The sequence below is a fragment of the Lissotriton helveticus genome, chromosome 5_1, assembly GCF_964261635.1.
Source record: "Lissotriton helveticus chromosome 5_1, aLisHel1.1, whole genome shotgun sequence".
Classification (NCBI taxonomy): Eukaryota; Metazoa; Chordata; class Amphibia; order Caudata; family Salamandridae; genus Lissotriton; species Lissotriton helveticus.
The window spans coordinates 1,921,474,776-1,921,488,389 of NC_136065.1; the positions used below are offsets into that span (position 1 = coordinate 1,921,474,776).

At 41.8% G+C, this 13,614-nt stretch overlaps 5 non-coding genes across 5 annotated transcripts; all 5 read left to right on the forward strand.

Moving 5' to 3' along the window:
• The first annotated feature begins 1,303 nt into the window (after positions 1–1,303).
• Positions 1,304–1,390, forward strand: TRNASTOP-UCA (transfer RNA opal suppressor (anticodon UCA)). The gene has a single exon. It is a non-coding gene; the product is annotated as a tRNA-Sec (tRNA).
• Positions 1,391–3,948: 2,558 nt separating this feature from the next.
• Positions 3,949–4,035, forward strand: TRNASTOP-UCA (transfer RNA opal suppressor (anticodon UCA)). Its single transcript has one exon. It is a non-coding gene; the product is annotated as a tRNA-Sec (tRNA).
• A 3,132-nt stretch (positions 4,036–7,167) lies between these two features.
• TRNASTOP-UCA (transfer RNA opal suppressor (anticodon UCA)) lies at positions 7,168–7,254 on the forward strand. Its single transcript has one exon. It is a non-coding gene; the product is annotated as a tRNA-Sec (tRNA).
• A 2,568-nt stretch (positions 7,255–9,822) lies between these two features.
• On the forward strand, positions 9,823–9,909 carry TRNASTOP-UCA (transfer RNA opal suppressor (anticodon UCA)). Its single transcript has one exon. It is a non-coding gene; the product is annotated as a tRNA-Sec (tRNA).
• Positions 9,910–12,940: 3,031 nt separating this feature from the next.
• TRNASTOP-UCA (transfer RNA opal suppressor (anticodon UCA)) lies at positions 12,941–13,027 on the forward strand. The gene has a single exon. It is a non-coding gene; the product is annotated as a tRNA-Sec (tRNA).
• Positions 13,028–13,614: the final 587 nt, after the last annotated feature.

Here is a 13,614-nt window from a genome sequence, read left to right on the forward strand (position 1 = left end):
TGGCTTTCCTTTAAACAAGTCATGTTGTGGTGTCTTCGACGTTCCTTTACACAAGACATTTTGTGGCGCCTTGGCTTGCCTTTTCATGAGTAACGTTGTGGTGTCTTGGCTTTCCATTACACAAGTCATGTTGTGGTGTCTTGGCTTTCCTTTACACAAGTCATGTTGTGTTGTCTTGAACTATCCGTTACACAAGTCATGTTATGGTGTCTTGGTCTTTCCTTTACAGCATTCATGTTGTGTTGTCTTGGACTTTCCTTACCACAAGTCATGGTGTGGTGTCTTGGCCTTTCCTTTACACGAGTCCTTTTTTGTTGTCTTGGACTATTCATTTACATTAGCCATGTTGTGGTGTCTTCAGCTTTCCATGAGTTATGTTGTGGTATCTTGGACTTTCCTCTGCACAATTCATGTTGTGGTGTCTTGGCTTTCCTTTACTCGAGTCATGTTGTGTTGTCTTGATCTTCCTTTTCCACAATTCATGTTGTGATGTCTTGGGTTTCTTTTACACAATTCATGTTGTGGTGCCTTGGGCTTTCCTTTACACAAGTCATGTTGCGATGTCTTGGCTTTCCTTCACTCAAGTCATGTTGTGGTGTTTTGGCTTTCCTTTACACAAGTCATGGTGTGGTGTCTTGGCTTTCCTTTACTCAAGTCATGTTGTGGTGTTTTGTCTTTCCTTTACACAAGTCATGTTGTGGTGTCTTGGCTTTCCTTTACTCAAGTCATGTTGTGGTGTTTTGGCTTTCCTTTACACAAGTCATGTTGCGATGTCTTGGCTTTCTTTTACTCAAGTCATGTTGTGGTCTTTTGGCTTTCCTTTACTCAAGTCATGTTGTGGTGTTTTGGCTTTCCTTTACACAAGTAATGTTGTGGTGTCTTGCTCTTTCCGTTCAAGGAGTCAGAGAGAGTAAGAGAACAGAGTAAGGCCTTAAGAATGTCTGCTTATTCTGTGTTCTGTAAACTCAAATCAGCACGTCCTTTCCTCTTCTATTGTTGTTAACGCTGACATTAGCAATGATTTATCTGAACTTTGTCCACATTATAAGAAAGTCTGGCAGCAAGTCTCGTTTACCCAGAAAGCCTGTCTCTGTTTTGCATACAATCAAAGGTTCATATTCTGAACTTTTGACTAAATCAGTGCATGAAAATAAAGACAAATCAAAAATAGAGCTGAGCCCAGAACTTTAATAAATAGTGGACATTGATAGCTAGGCGGATTACACATTTTGGCTCACACCCTACCTGTAAAAGAGTATGTATTCTTGTGATATATATACCTGTTTTGCTACACTGTTTCTTAGCCCGGATGAACCTCAGTGGTCTGGGGTGCAGGCTTCAAACCTCTAGCTGTCTAGCGACAGAGTGGTTAAATTCCACCTTCTGGGCGAGGCAGCTTTTGTGATGGGCTGCCCATTGTCAGGGTAACTAATACATTTTTTTTGTCAATTCTGTTCATGTTCACAACTTGTAGCAGACAATATTTGGTAAGTACATTTTCAGCAGCCCAGCCGACACATGTTTTCTTCTGTGTTTTCAAGGCCACGTCACCATTTAAGATCAAAGAGTAACCAAGATAATTACTTGTTAAATAGTAGCCAGCGCTCTGAGGGGCGATTCATCTGGGCAAGTCATGAAAGTAAGGGTATGCATTAAACACAGTGTAGATTGGAGAATCTGAGATTAATAATCTGAGAGATTGGAAAGAGATAGTGTCCGATACTAATGAAATGAAGGCAGTGACGTTCATCAATGGAATGAGGGTATCACATTTGACAACATCAAAGTAAATGGTTATCTATCTGCTCCCGTAGATCCCCCCGGTACTGAGGAAGGACGACTGAACCCCATCCTCAGTCCACGAAGTAGGCTTTTTGTGGGCACTTAACTTCTTTGTTGCAGACTTTGCTCACAGATCTTGGAGTCTCACAGTCTTTCTGTGCACCCAATATAAACAAATGAATAAATAAATACATGAATGCATATGTATAATGAAGCATGCAAAATGAGTTTGACTCTAGGCTATCCCATTTTTGGGGCCAGATAATGGAACCTGAGGCACAACGACATAAAGCAATATCCTCAGGGTTATACCATTCCATCACATTTGGAAACTAGGATTAAAAAGACCTTTTGTACAACAAAATATCTAACATCCTCGCCTCGTCATCTCATGTGGAGTGATCCAACAGAGCAAAAAATATGTTGCAGCATAACCTGATTAATAGAGTGTTTTAAATCTTCTGACCGCCTCTGCCCTCCTCCACTGTTGGGGTGCCACTCTTTTCCCCTTTCCCCCCGAGTTCAATCAGAGGTCACAGAGCCCGGCTGTCACTGCATAGAGGCGCTCTGCTCAGCATCCTCAACCTTGTTCCAACATCAGCACTTGGCCTGTTCCTAGTCCGTTGCACCTGCACCCCCCAGTTGACACCACTGCCAAGTGACTGACAGTTTTATCAGAGTGATCCAGGTCACCAAGAATGCAATGTTTAAATCCCACACTTTTGATTTACAAAGCACTAGTGTTCGCAGGTGTCTTACTTCAATTGAAGTGACTCGGAACTGCAATTCCCAGAAGGTATTAGGTTATTTAAATAAAATACAGGACAAGAGTGTTGCATGTTTGATACCATGAAATCACCAGGTAACTCTTCCTTACATAGTGACCACTTACATAAAGGTCAGCCTATGGTCTCTGCAAGTAATTCTGCCTAGAGCGAGAATACTTCGAGAGGCATATCCAAGAGGAACGGTTACCAGGAGGAACTCCTACAAATCCTCTAATAAAAGGCAAATACAGCAAACCTAAAACTGATGCCTGATGTAGAAACGGGTATGTCAAGAAACGTTTAGATTTATTAATAAATACACCTACACCTCAGCTTCACTTGTCTTTACAATTAGCACATGTCGGGGATGTGGTGTCTTGGACTTTCCTTTACACAAGTCATGTTGTGGTGTCTTGGGCTTTTCTTTCCACAAGTTGTTTTGAGGTGTCTTGGAATTTCCTTTCCATGAGTCATGTTGTGGTGTCTTGGACTTTCCTTTCCATGAGTCATGTTGTGGTGTCTTGGCTTTCCTTTACATAAGTCATGTTGTGGTGTCTTCTACTTTCCTTTACACAAGACATTTTGTGGCTTCTTGGCTTTCCTTTACACGAGTCATGTTGTGGTGCTATGGCTTTCCTTTACACAAGTCATGTTGTGGTGCCTTGGCTTGCCTTTTCATGAGTCACGTTGTGGTGTCTTGGCTTTCCTTTAAACTAGTCATGTTGTGGTGTCTTGACTTTCCTTTACACAAGTCATGTTGTGGTGTCTTGGCTTTCTTTTACTCAAGTCATGTTGTGATGTTTTAGCTTTCCTTTACACAAGTCATGTTGCGATGTCTTGGCTTTCCTTTACTCAAGTCATGTTGTGGTGTTTTGGCTTTCCTTTACACAAGTCATGTTGTGGTGTCTTGGCTTTCCTTTACTCATGTCATATTGTGATGTTTTGGCTTTCCTTTACACAATCGTGTTGTGGTGTCTTGCTCTTTCCGTTCAAGGAGTCAGAGAGAGTGAGAGAACAGAGTAAGGCTTTAAGAATGTCTGTTTATTTTGTGTTCAGTAAACTCAAATCAGCACGGCCTTTCCTCTTCTATTGTTGTTAACGCTGACATTAGCAATGATTTATCTGAACTTTGTCCACATTATAAGAAAGTCTGGCAGCAAGTCTCGTTTACCCAGAAAGCCTGTCTCTGTTTTGCCTACAATCAAAGGTTCATATTCTGAACTTTTGACTAAAACAGTGCATGAAAATAAAGACAAATCAAAAATAGAGCTGAGCCCAGAACTTCAATAAATAGTGGACTTTGATAGCTAGGCGGATTACACATTTTGGCTCACACCCTACCTGTAAAAGAGTATGTATTCTTGTGATATATATACCTGTTTTGCTACATTGTTTCTTTGCCCGGATGAACCTCAGTGGTCTGGGGTGCAGGCTTCAAACCTGTAGCTGTCTAGCGACAGAGTGGTTCAATTCCACCTTCTGGGCGAGGCAGCTTTTGTGTTGGGCTGCCCATTGTCAGGGTAACTAATACATGTTTTTTCGTCAATTCTGTTCATGTTCACAACTTGTAGCCGACAATATTTGGTAACTACATTTTCAGCAGCCCAGCCGACACGTGTTTTCTTCTGTGTTTTCAAGGCCACGTCACCATTTAAGATCAAAGAGTAACCGAGAGAATTACTTGTTAAATAGTAGCCAGCGTTCTGAGGGGTGATTCATCTGGGCACCCCAGCAAGTCATGAAAGGAAGGGTATGCATTAAACACAGTGTAGATTGGAGAATCTGACATTAATAATCTGAGAGATTGGGAAGAGATAGTGTCCGATACTAATGAAATGAAGGCAGTGATGTTCATCAATGGAATGAGGGTATCACATTTGAGAAAATCAAAGTGAATGGTCATCTATCTGCTCCCGTAGATGCCCCCGGTACTGAGGAAGGACCACTGAACCCCATCCTCAGTCCACAGAGTATGCTTTTTGTGGGCACTTCACTTCTTTGTTGCAGACTTTGCGCACAGATCTTGGAGTCTCACAGTCTTTCTGTGCACCCAATATAAACAAATGAATAAATAAATACATGAATGCATATGTATAATAAGGCATGCAAAATAAGTTTGCCTCTAGGCTATCCCATTTTTGGGGCCAGATAATGGACCTTGAGGCACAACGACATAAAGTGATATCCTCAGGAATATACCATTCCATCACATTAGGAAACTAGGATTAAAGAGACCTTTTGTACAACAAAAAATCTAACATCCTCACCTCGTCCTGTCATCTGGAGTGATCCAGCAGAACAAAAAATATGTTGCAGCATAACCTGATTAATAGAGTGTTTTAAATCTTCTGACCGCCTCTGCCCTCCTCCACTGTTGGGGTGCCACCCTTTTCCCCTTTCCCCCCGAGTTCAATCAGAGGTCACAGAGCCCAGCTGTCACTGCATAGAGGCGCTCGGCTCAGCATCCTCAACCTTGTTCCCACATCAGCACGTGGCCTGTTCCTAGTCCGTTGCACCTGCACCCCCAAGTTCACACCACTGCCGAGTGACTGACAGTTTTATCACAGTGATCCAGGTCACCAAGAATGCAATGTTTAAGTCCCACACTTTTCATTTACAAAGCACTAGTGTTCGCAGGTGTCTTACTTCAATTGAAGTGACTCGGAACTGCAATTCCCAGAATGTATTAGGTTATTTAAATAAAATACAGGACAAGAGTGTTGCATGTTTGATACCATGAAATCACCAGGTAACTCTTCCTAACATAGTGACCACGTACATAAAGGTCAGCCTATGGTCTCTGCAAGTAATTCTGCCTAGGGCGAGAATACTTCGAGAGGCATAGCCAAGAGGAACGGTTACCAGGAGGAACTCCTACAAATCCTCCAATAAAAGGCAAATACAGCAAACCTAAAACTGATGCCTGATGTAGAAACGGGTATGTCAAGAAACGTTTAGATTTATTAATAAATACACCTACACCTCAGCTTCACTTGTCTTTACAATTAGCACATGTCGGGGTTGTGGTGTCTTGGACTTTCCTTTACACAAGTCATGTTGTGGTGTCTTGGGCTTTTCTTTCCACAAGTCGTTTTGAGGTGTCTTGGAATTTCCTTTCCATGAGTCATGTGGTGGTGTCTTGGACTTTCCTTTCCATGAGTCATGTTGTGGTGTCTTGGCTTTCTTTTACATAAGTCATGTTGTGGTGTCTTCTACTTTCCTTTACACAAGACATTTTGTGGCGTCTTGGCTTTCCTTTACACGAGTCATGTTGTGGTGCTATGGCTTTCCTTTACACAAGTCATGTTGTGGTGCCTTGGCTTGCCTTTTCATGAGTCACGTTGTGGTGTCTTGGCTTTCCTTTAAACTAGTCATGTTGTGGTGTCTTGACTTTCCTTTACACAAGTCATGTTGTGGTGTCTTGGCTTTCCTTTACACAAGTCATGTTGTGTTGTCTTGAACTATCCTTTACACAAGTCATGTTGTGGTGTCTTGGCTTTCCTTTACACAAGTCATGTTGTGTTGTCTTGAACTATCCTTTACACAAGTCATGTTATGGGGTCTTTGTCTTTCCTTTACAGCATTCATGTTGTGTTGTCTTGGACTTTCCTTACCACAAGTCATGGTGTGGTGTCTTGGCCTACCTTTACACAAGTCATGTTTTGTTTTCTTGGACTTTTCATTTACACGAGCCATGTTGTGGTGTCTTCAGCTTTCCATGAGTTATGTTGTGGTATCTTGGACTTTCCTTTACACAATTCATGTTGTGGTGTCTTCACTTTCCTTTACATGAGTCATGTTGTGTTTTCTTGATCTTCATTTTACACAATTCATGTTGTGGTGTCTTGGCTTTCGTTTACACAATTCATGTTGTGTTGTCTTATCTTTCTTTTACACAATTCAAGTTGTGGTGCCTTGGGCTTTCCTTTACACAAGTCATGTTGCGATGTCTTGGCTTTCCTTTACTCAAGTCATGTTGTGGTGTTTTGGCTTTCCTTTACTCAAGTCATGTTGTGGTGTGTTGGCTTTCCTTTACACAAGTCATGTTGCGATGTCTTGGCTTTCCTTTACTCAAGTCATGTTGTGGTGTTTTGGCTTTCCTTTACAGAAGTCATGTTGTGGTGTCTTGGCTTTTCTTTACTCAAGTCATATTGTGGTGTTTTGGCTTTCCTTTACACAATCATGTTGTGGTGTCTTGCTCTTTCCGTTCAAGGAGTCAGAGAGAGTGAGAGAACAGAGTAAGGCTTTAAGAATGTCTGTTTATTTTGTGTTCAGTAAACTCAAATCAGCACGGCCTTTCCTCTTCTATTGTTGTTAACGCTGACATTAGCAATGATTTATCTGAACTTTGTCCACATTATAAGAAAGTCTGGCAGCAAGTCTCGTTTACCCAGAAAGCCTGTCTCTGTTTTGCATACAATCAAAGGTTCATATTCTGAACTTTTGACTAAAACAGTGCATGAAAATAAAGACAAATCAAAAATAGAGCTGAGCCCAGAACTTCAATAAATAGTGGACATTGATAGCTAGGCGGATTAAACATTTTGGCTCACATCCTACCTGTAAAAGAGTATGTATTCTTGTGATATATATACCTGTTTTGCTACATTGTTTTTTTGCCCGGATGAACCTCAGTGGTCTGGGGTGCAGGCTTCAAACCTGTAGCTGTCTAGCGACAGAGTGGTTCAATTCCACCTTCTGGGCGAGGCAGCTTTTGTGATGGGCTGCCCATTGTCAGGGTAACTAATACATGTTTTTTTGTCAGTTCTGTTCATGTTCACAACTTGTAGCAGACAATATTTGGTAACTACATTTTCAGCAGCCCTGCCGACACGTGTTTTCTTCTGTGTTTTCAAGGCCACGTCACCATTTAAGATCAAAGAGTAACCGAGAGAATTACTTGTTAAATAGTAGCCAGCGCTCTGAGGGGCGATTCATCTGGGCACCCCAGCAAGTCATGAAAGGAAGGGTATGCATTAAACACAGTCGAGATTGGAGAATCTGACATTAATAATCTGAAATATTGGGAAGAGATAGTGTCTGATACTAATGAAATGAAGGCAGTGATGTTCATCAATGGAATGAAGGTATCACATTTGACAATATCAAAGTAAATGGTCATCTATCTGCTCCCGTAGATGCCCCCGGTACTGAAGAAGGACCACTGAACCCCATCCTCAGTCCACGGAGTAGGCTTTTAGTGGGCACTTTACTTCTTTGTTGCAGACTTTTCTCACAGATCTTGGAGTCTCACAGTCTTTCTGTGCACACAATATAAACAAATGAATACATAAATACATGAATGCATATGTATAATGAAGCATGCAAAATGAGTTTGCCTCAAGGCTATCCCATTTTTGGGGCCAGATAATGGACCCTGAGGCACAACAACATAAAGCGATATCCTCACGGTTATACTATTCCATCACATTTGGAAACTAGGATTAAAAAGTGCTTTTGTACAACAATAAATCCAACATCCTTACCTCGTCCTCTCATCTGGAGTGATCCAGCAGAGCAAAAAAATATGTTGCAGCATAACCTGATTAATAGAGTGTTTTAAATCTTCTGACCGCCTCTGCCCTCCTCCACTGCTGGGGTGCCACCCTTTTCCCCTTTCCCCCCGAGTTCAATCAGAGGTCACAGAGCCCGGCTGTCACTGCATAGAGGCGCTCTGCTCAGCATCGTCAACCTTGTTCCCACATCAGCACGCGGCCTGTTCCTAGTCCGTTGCACCTGCACCCCCCAGTTCATACCACTGCCGAGTGACTGACAGTTTTATCAGAGTAATCCAGGTCACCAAGAATGCAATGTTTAAGTCCCACAATTTTCATTTATAAAGCACTAGTGTTCGCAGGTGTCTTACTTCAATTGAAGTGCCTCGGAACTGCAATTCCCAGAATGTATTAGGTTATTTAAATAAAATACAGGACAAGAGTGTTGCATGTTTGATACCATGAAATCACCAGGTAACTCTTCCTTACATAGTGACCACTTACATAAAGGTCAGCCTATGGTCTCTGCAAGTAATTCTGCCTAGGGCGAGAATACTTCGAGAGGCATAGCCAAGAGTAACGGTTACCAGGAGAAACTCCTACAAATCCTCTAATAAAAGGCAAATACAGCAAACCTAAAACTGATGCCTGATGTAGAAACGGGTATGTCAAGAAACGTTTAGATTTATTAATAAATACACCTACACCTCAGCTTCACTTGTCTTTACAATTAGCACATGTCGGGGTTGTGGTGTCTTGGACTTTCCTTTACACAAGTCATGTTGTGGTGTCTTGGGCTTTTCTTTCCACAAGTCGTTTTGAGGTGTCTTGGAATTTCCTTTCCATGAGTCATGTTGTGGTGTCTTGGACTTTCCTTTCCATGAGTCATGTTGTGGTGTCTTGGCTTTCCTTTACATAAGTCATGTTGTGGTGTCTTCTACTTTCCTTTACACAAGACATTTTGTGGCTTCTTGGCTTTCCTTTACACGAGTAATGTTGTGGTGCTATGGCTTTCCTTTACACAAGTCATGTTGTGGTGCCTTGGCTTGCCTTTTCATGAGTCACGTTGTGGTGTCTTGGCTTTCCTTTAAACTAGTCATGTTGTGGTGTCTTGACTTTCCTTTACACAAGTCATGTTGTGGTGTCTTGGCTTTCCTTTACTCAAGTCATGTTGTGATGCTTTGGCTTTCCTTTACACAAGTCATGTTGCGATGTCTTGGCTTTCCTTTACTCAAGTCATGTTGTGGTGTTTTGGCTTTCCTTTACACAAGTCATGTTGTGGTGTCTTGGCTTTCCTTTACTCATGTCATATTGTGGTGTTTTGGCTTTCCTTTACACAATCATGTTGTGGTGTCTTGCTCTTTCCGTTCAAGGAGTCAGAGAGAGTGAGAGAACAGAGTAAGGCTTTAAGAATGTCTGTTTTTTTTGTGTTCAGTAAACTCAAATCAGCACGGCCTTTCCTCTTCTATTGTTGTTAACGCTGACATTAGCAATGATTTATCTGAACTTTGTCCACATGATAAGAAAGTCTGGCAGCAAGTCTCGTTTACCCAGAAAGCCTGTCTCTGTTTTGCCTACAATCAAAGGTTCATATTCTGAACTTTTGACTAAAACAGTGCATGAAAATAAAGACAAATCAAAAATAGAGCTGAGCCCAGAACTTCAGTAAATAGTGGACTTTGATAGCTAGGCGGATTACACATTTTGGCTCACACCTTACCTGTAAAAGAGTATGTATTCTTGTGATATATATACCTGTTTTGCTACATTGTTTCTTTGCCCGGATGAACCTCAGTGGTCTGGGGTGCAGGCTTCAAACCTGTAGCTGTCTAGCGACAGAGTGGTTCAATTCCACCTTCTGGGCGAGGCAGCTTTTGTGATGTGCTGCCCATTGTCAGGGTAACTAATACATGTTTTTTCGTCAATTCTGTTCATGTTAACAACTTGTAGCCGACAATATTTGGTAACTACATTTTCAGCAGCCCAGCCGACACGTGTTTTCTTCTGTGTTTTCAAGGCCATGTCACCATTTAAGATCAAAGAGTAACCGAGAGAATTACTTGTTAAATAGTAGCCAGCGTTCTGAGGGGTGATTCATCTGGGCACCCCAGCAAGTCATGAAAGGAAGGGTATGCATTAAACACAGTGTAGATTGGAGAATCTGACATTAATAATCTGAGAGATTGGGAAGAGATAGTGTCCGATACTAATGAAATGAAGGCAGTGATGTTCATCAATGGAATGAGGGTATCACATTTGACAAAAGCAAAGTGAATGGTCATCTATCTGCTCCCGTAGATGCCCCCGGTACTGAGGAAGGACCACTGAACCCCATCCTCAGTCCACGGAGTATGCTTTTTGTGGGCACTTTACTTCTTTGTTGCAGACTTTGCGCACAGATCGTGGAGTCTCACAGTCTTTCTGTGCACCCAATATAAACAAATGAATAAATAAATACATGAATGCATATGTATAATGAAGCATGCAAAATAAGTTTGCCTCTAGGCTATCCCATTTTTGGGGCCAGATAATGGACCTTGAGGCACAACGACATAAAGTGATATCCTCAGGAATATACCATTCCATCACATTAGGAAACTAGGATTAAAGAGACCTTTTGTACAACAAAAAATCTAACATCCTCACCTCGTCCTGTCATCTGGAGTGATCCAGCAGAACAAAAAATATGTTGCAGCATAACCTGATTAATAGAGTGTTTTAAATCTTCTGACCGCCTCTGCCCTCCTCCACTGTTGGGGTGCCACCCTTTTCCCCTTTCCCCCCGAGTTCAATCAGAGGTCACAGAGCCCGGCTGTCACTGCATAGAGGCGCTCTGCTCAGCATCCTCAACCTTGTTCCCACATCAGCACGTGGCCTGTTCCTAGTCCGTTGCACCTGCAACCCCAAGTTCACACCACTGCCGAGTGACTGACAGTTTTATCAGAGTGATCCAGGTCACCAAGAATGCAATGTTTAAGTCCCACACTTTTCATTTACAAAGCACTAGTGTTCGCAGGTGTCTTACTTCAATTGAAGTGACTCGGAACTGCAATTCCCAGAATGTATTAGGTCATTTAAATAAAATACAGGACAAGAGTGTTGCATGTTTGATACCATGAAATCACCAGGTAACTCTTCCTAACATAGTGACCACGTACATAAAGGTCAGCCTATGGTCTCTGCAAGTAATTCTGCCTAGGGCGAGAATACTTCGAGAGGCATAGCCAAGAGGAACGGTTACCAGGAGGAACTCCTACAAATCCTCCAATAAAAGGCAAATACAGCAAACCTAAAACTGATGCCTGATGTTGAAACGGGTATGTCAAGAAACGTTTAGATTTATTAATAAATACACCTACACCTCAGCTTCACTTGTCTTTACAATTAGCACATGTCGGGGTTGTGGTGTCTTGGACTTTCCTTTACACAAGTCATGTTGTGGTGTCTTGGGCTTTTCTTTCCACAAGTCGTTTTGAGGTGTCTTGGAATTTCCTTTCCATGAGTCATGTGGTGGTGTCTTGGACTTTCCTTTCCATGAGTCATGTTGTGGTGTCTTGGCTTTCCTTTACATAAGTCATGTTGTGGTGTCTTCTACTTTCCTTTACACAAGACATTTTGTGGCGTCTTGGCTTTCCTTTACACGAGTCATGTTGTGGTGCTATGGCTTTGCTTTACACAAGTCATGTTGTGGTGCCTTGGCTTGCCTTTTCATGAGTCACGTTGTGGTGTCTTGGCTTTCCTTTAAACTAGTCATGTTGTGGTGTCTTGACTTTCCTTTACACAAGTCATGTTGTGGTGTCTTGGCTTTCCTTTACACAAGTCATGTTGTGTTGTCTTGAACTATCCTTTACACAAGTCATGTTGTGGTGTCTTGGCTTTCCTTTACACAAGTCATGTTGTGTTGTCTTGAACTATCCTTTACACAAGTCATGTTATGGGGTCTTTGTCTTTCCTTTACAGCATTCATGTTGTGTTGTCTTGGACTTTCCTTACCACAAGTCATGGTGTGGTGTCTTGGCCTTTCCTTTACACAAGTCATGTTTTGTTGTCTTGGACTTTTCATTTACATGAGTCAAGTTGTGTTTTCTTGATCTTCATTTTACACAATTCATGTTGTGGTGTCTTGGCTTTCGTTTACACAATTCATGTTGTGTTGTCTTATCTTTCTTTTACACAATTCAAGTTGTGGTGCCTTGGGCTTTCCTTTACACAAGTCATGTTGCGATGTCTTGGCTTTCCTTTACTCAAGTCATGTTGTGGTGTTTTGGCTTTCCTTTACTCAAGTCATGTTGTGGTGTGTTGGCTTTCCTTTACACAAGTCATGTTGCGATGTCTTGGCTTTCCTTTACTCAAGTCATGTTGTGGTGTTTTGGCTTTCCTTTACAGAAGTCATGTTGTGGTGTCTTTGCTTTTCTTTACTCAAGTCATATTGTGGTGTTTTGGCTTTCCTTTACACAATCATGTTGTGGTGTCTTGCTCTTTCCGTTCAAGGAGTCAGAGAGAGTGAGAGAACAGAGTAAGGCTTTAAGAATGTCTGTTTATTTTGTGTTCAGTAAACTCAAATCAGCACGGCCTTTCCTCTTCTATTGTTGTTAACGCTGACATTAGCAATGATTTATCTGAACTTTGTCCACATTATAAGAAAGTCTGGCAGCAAGTCTCGTTTACCCAGAAAGCCTGTCTCTGTTTTGCATACAATCAAAGGTTCATATTCTGAACTTTTGACTAAAACAGTGCATGAAAATAAAGACAAATCAAAAATAGAGCTGAGCCCAGAACTTCAATAAATAGTGGACATTGATAGCTAGGCGGATTAAACATTTTGGCTCACATCCTACCTGTAAAAGAGTATGTATTCTTGTGATATATATACCTGTTTTGCTACACTGTTTTTTTGCCCGGATGAACCTCAGTGGTCTGGGGTGCAGGCTTCAAACCTGTAGCTGTCTAGCGACAGAGTGGTTCAATTCCACCTTCTGGGCGAGGCAGCTTTTGTGATGGGCTGCCCATTGTCAGGGTAACTAATACATGTTTTTTTGTCAGTTCTGTTCATGTTCACAACTTGTAGCAGACAATATTTGGTAACTACATTTTCAGCAGCCCTGCCGACACGTGTTTTCTTCTGTGTTTTCAAGGCCACGTCACCATTTAAGATCAAAGAGTAACCGAGAGAATTACTTGTTAAATAGTAGCCAGCGCTCTGAGGGGCGATTCATCTGGGCACCCCAGCAAGTCATGAAAGGAAGGGTATGCATTAAACACAGTGGAGATTGGAGAATCTGACATTAATAATCTGAAATATTGGGAAGAGATAGTGTCTGATACTAATGAAATGAAGGCAGTGATTATCATCAATGGAATGAAGGTATCACATTTGACAATATCAAAGTAAATGGTCATCTATCTGCTCCCGTAGATGCCCCCGGTACTGAAGAAGGACCACTGAACCCCATCCTCAGTCCACGGAGTAGGCTTTTGGTGGGCACTTTACTTCTTTGTTGCAGACTTTTCTCACAGATCTTGGAGTCTCACAGTCTTTCTGTGCACCCAATATAAACAAATGAATACAT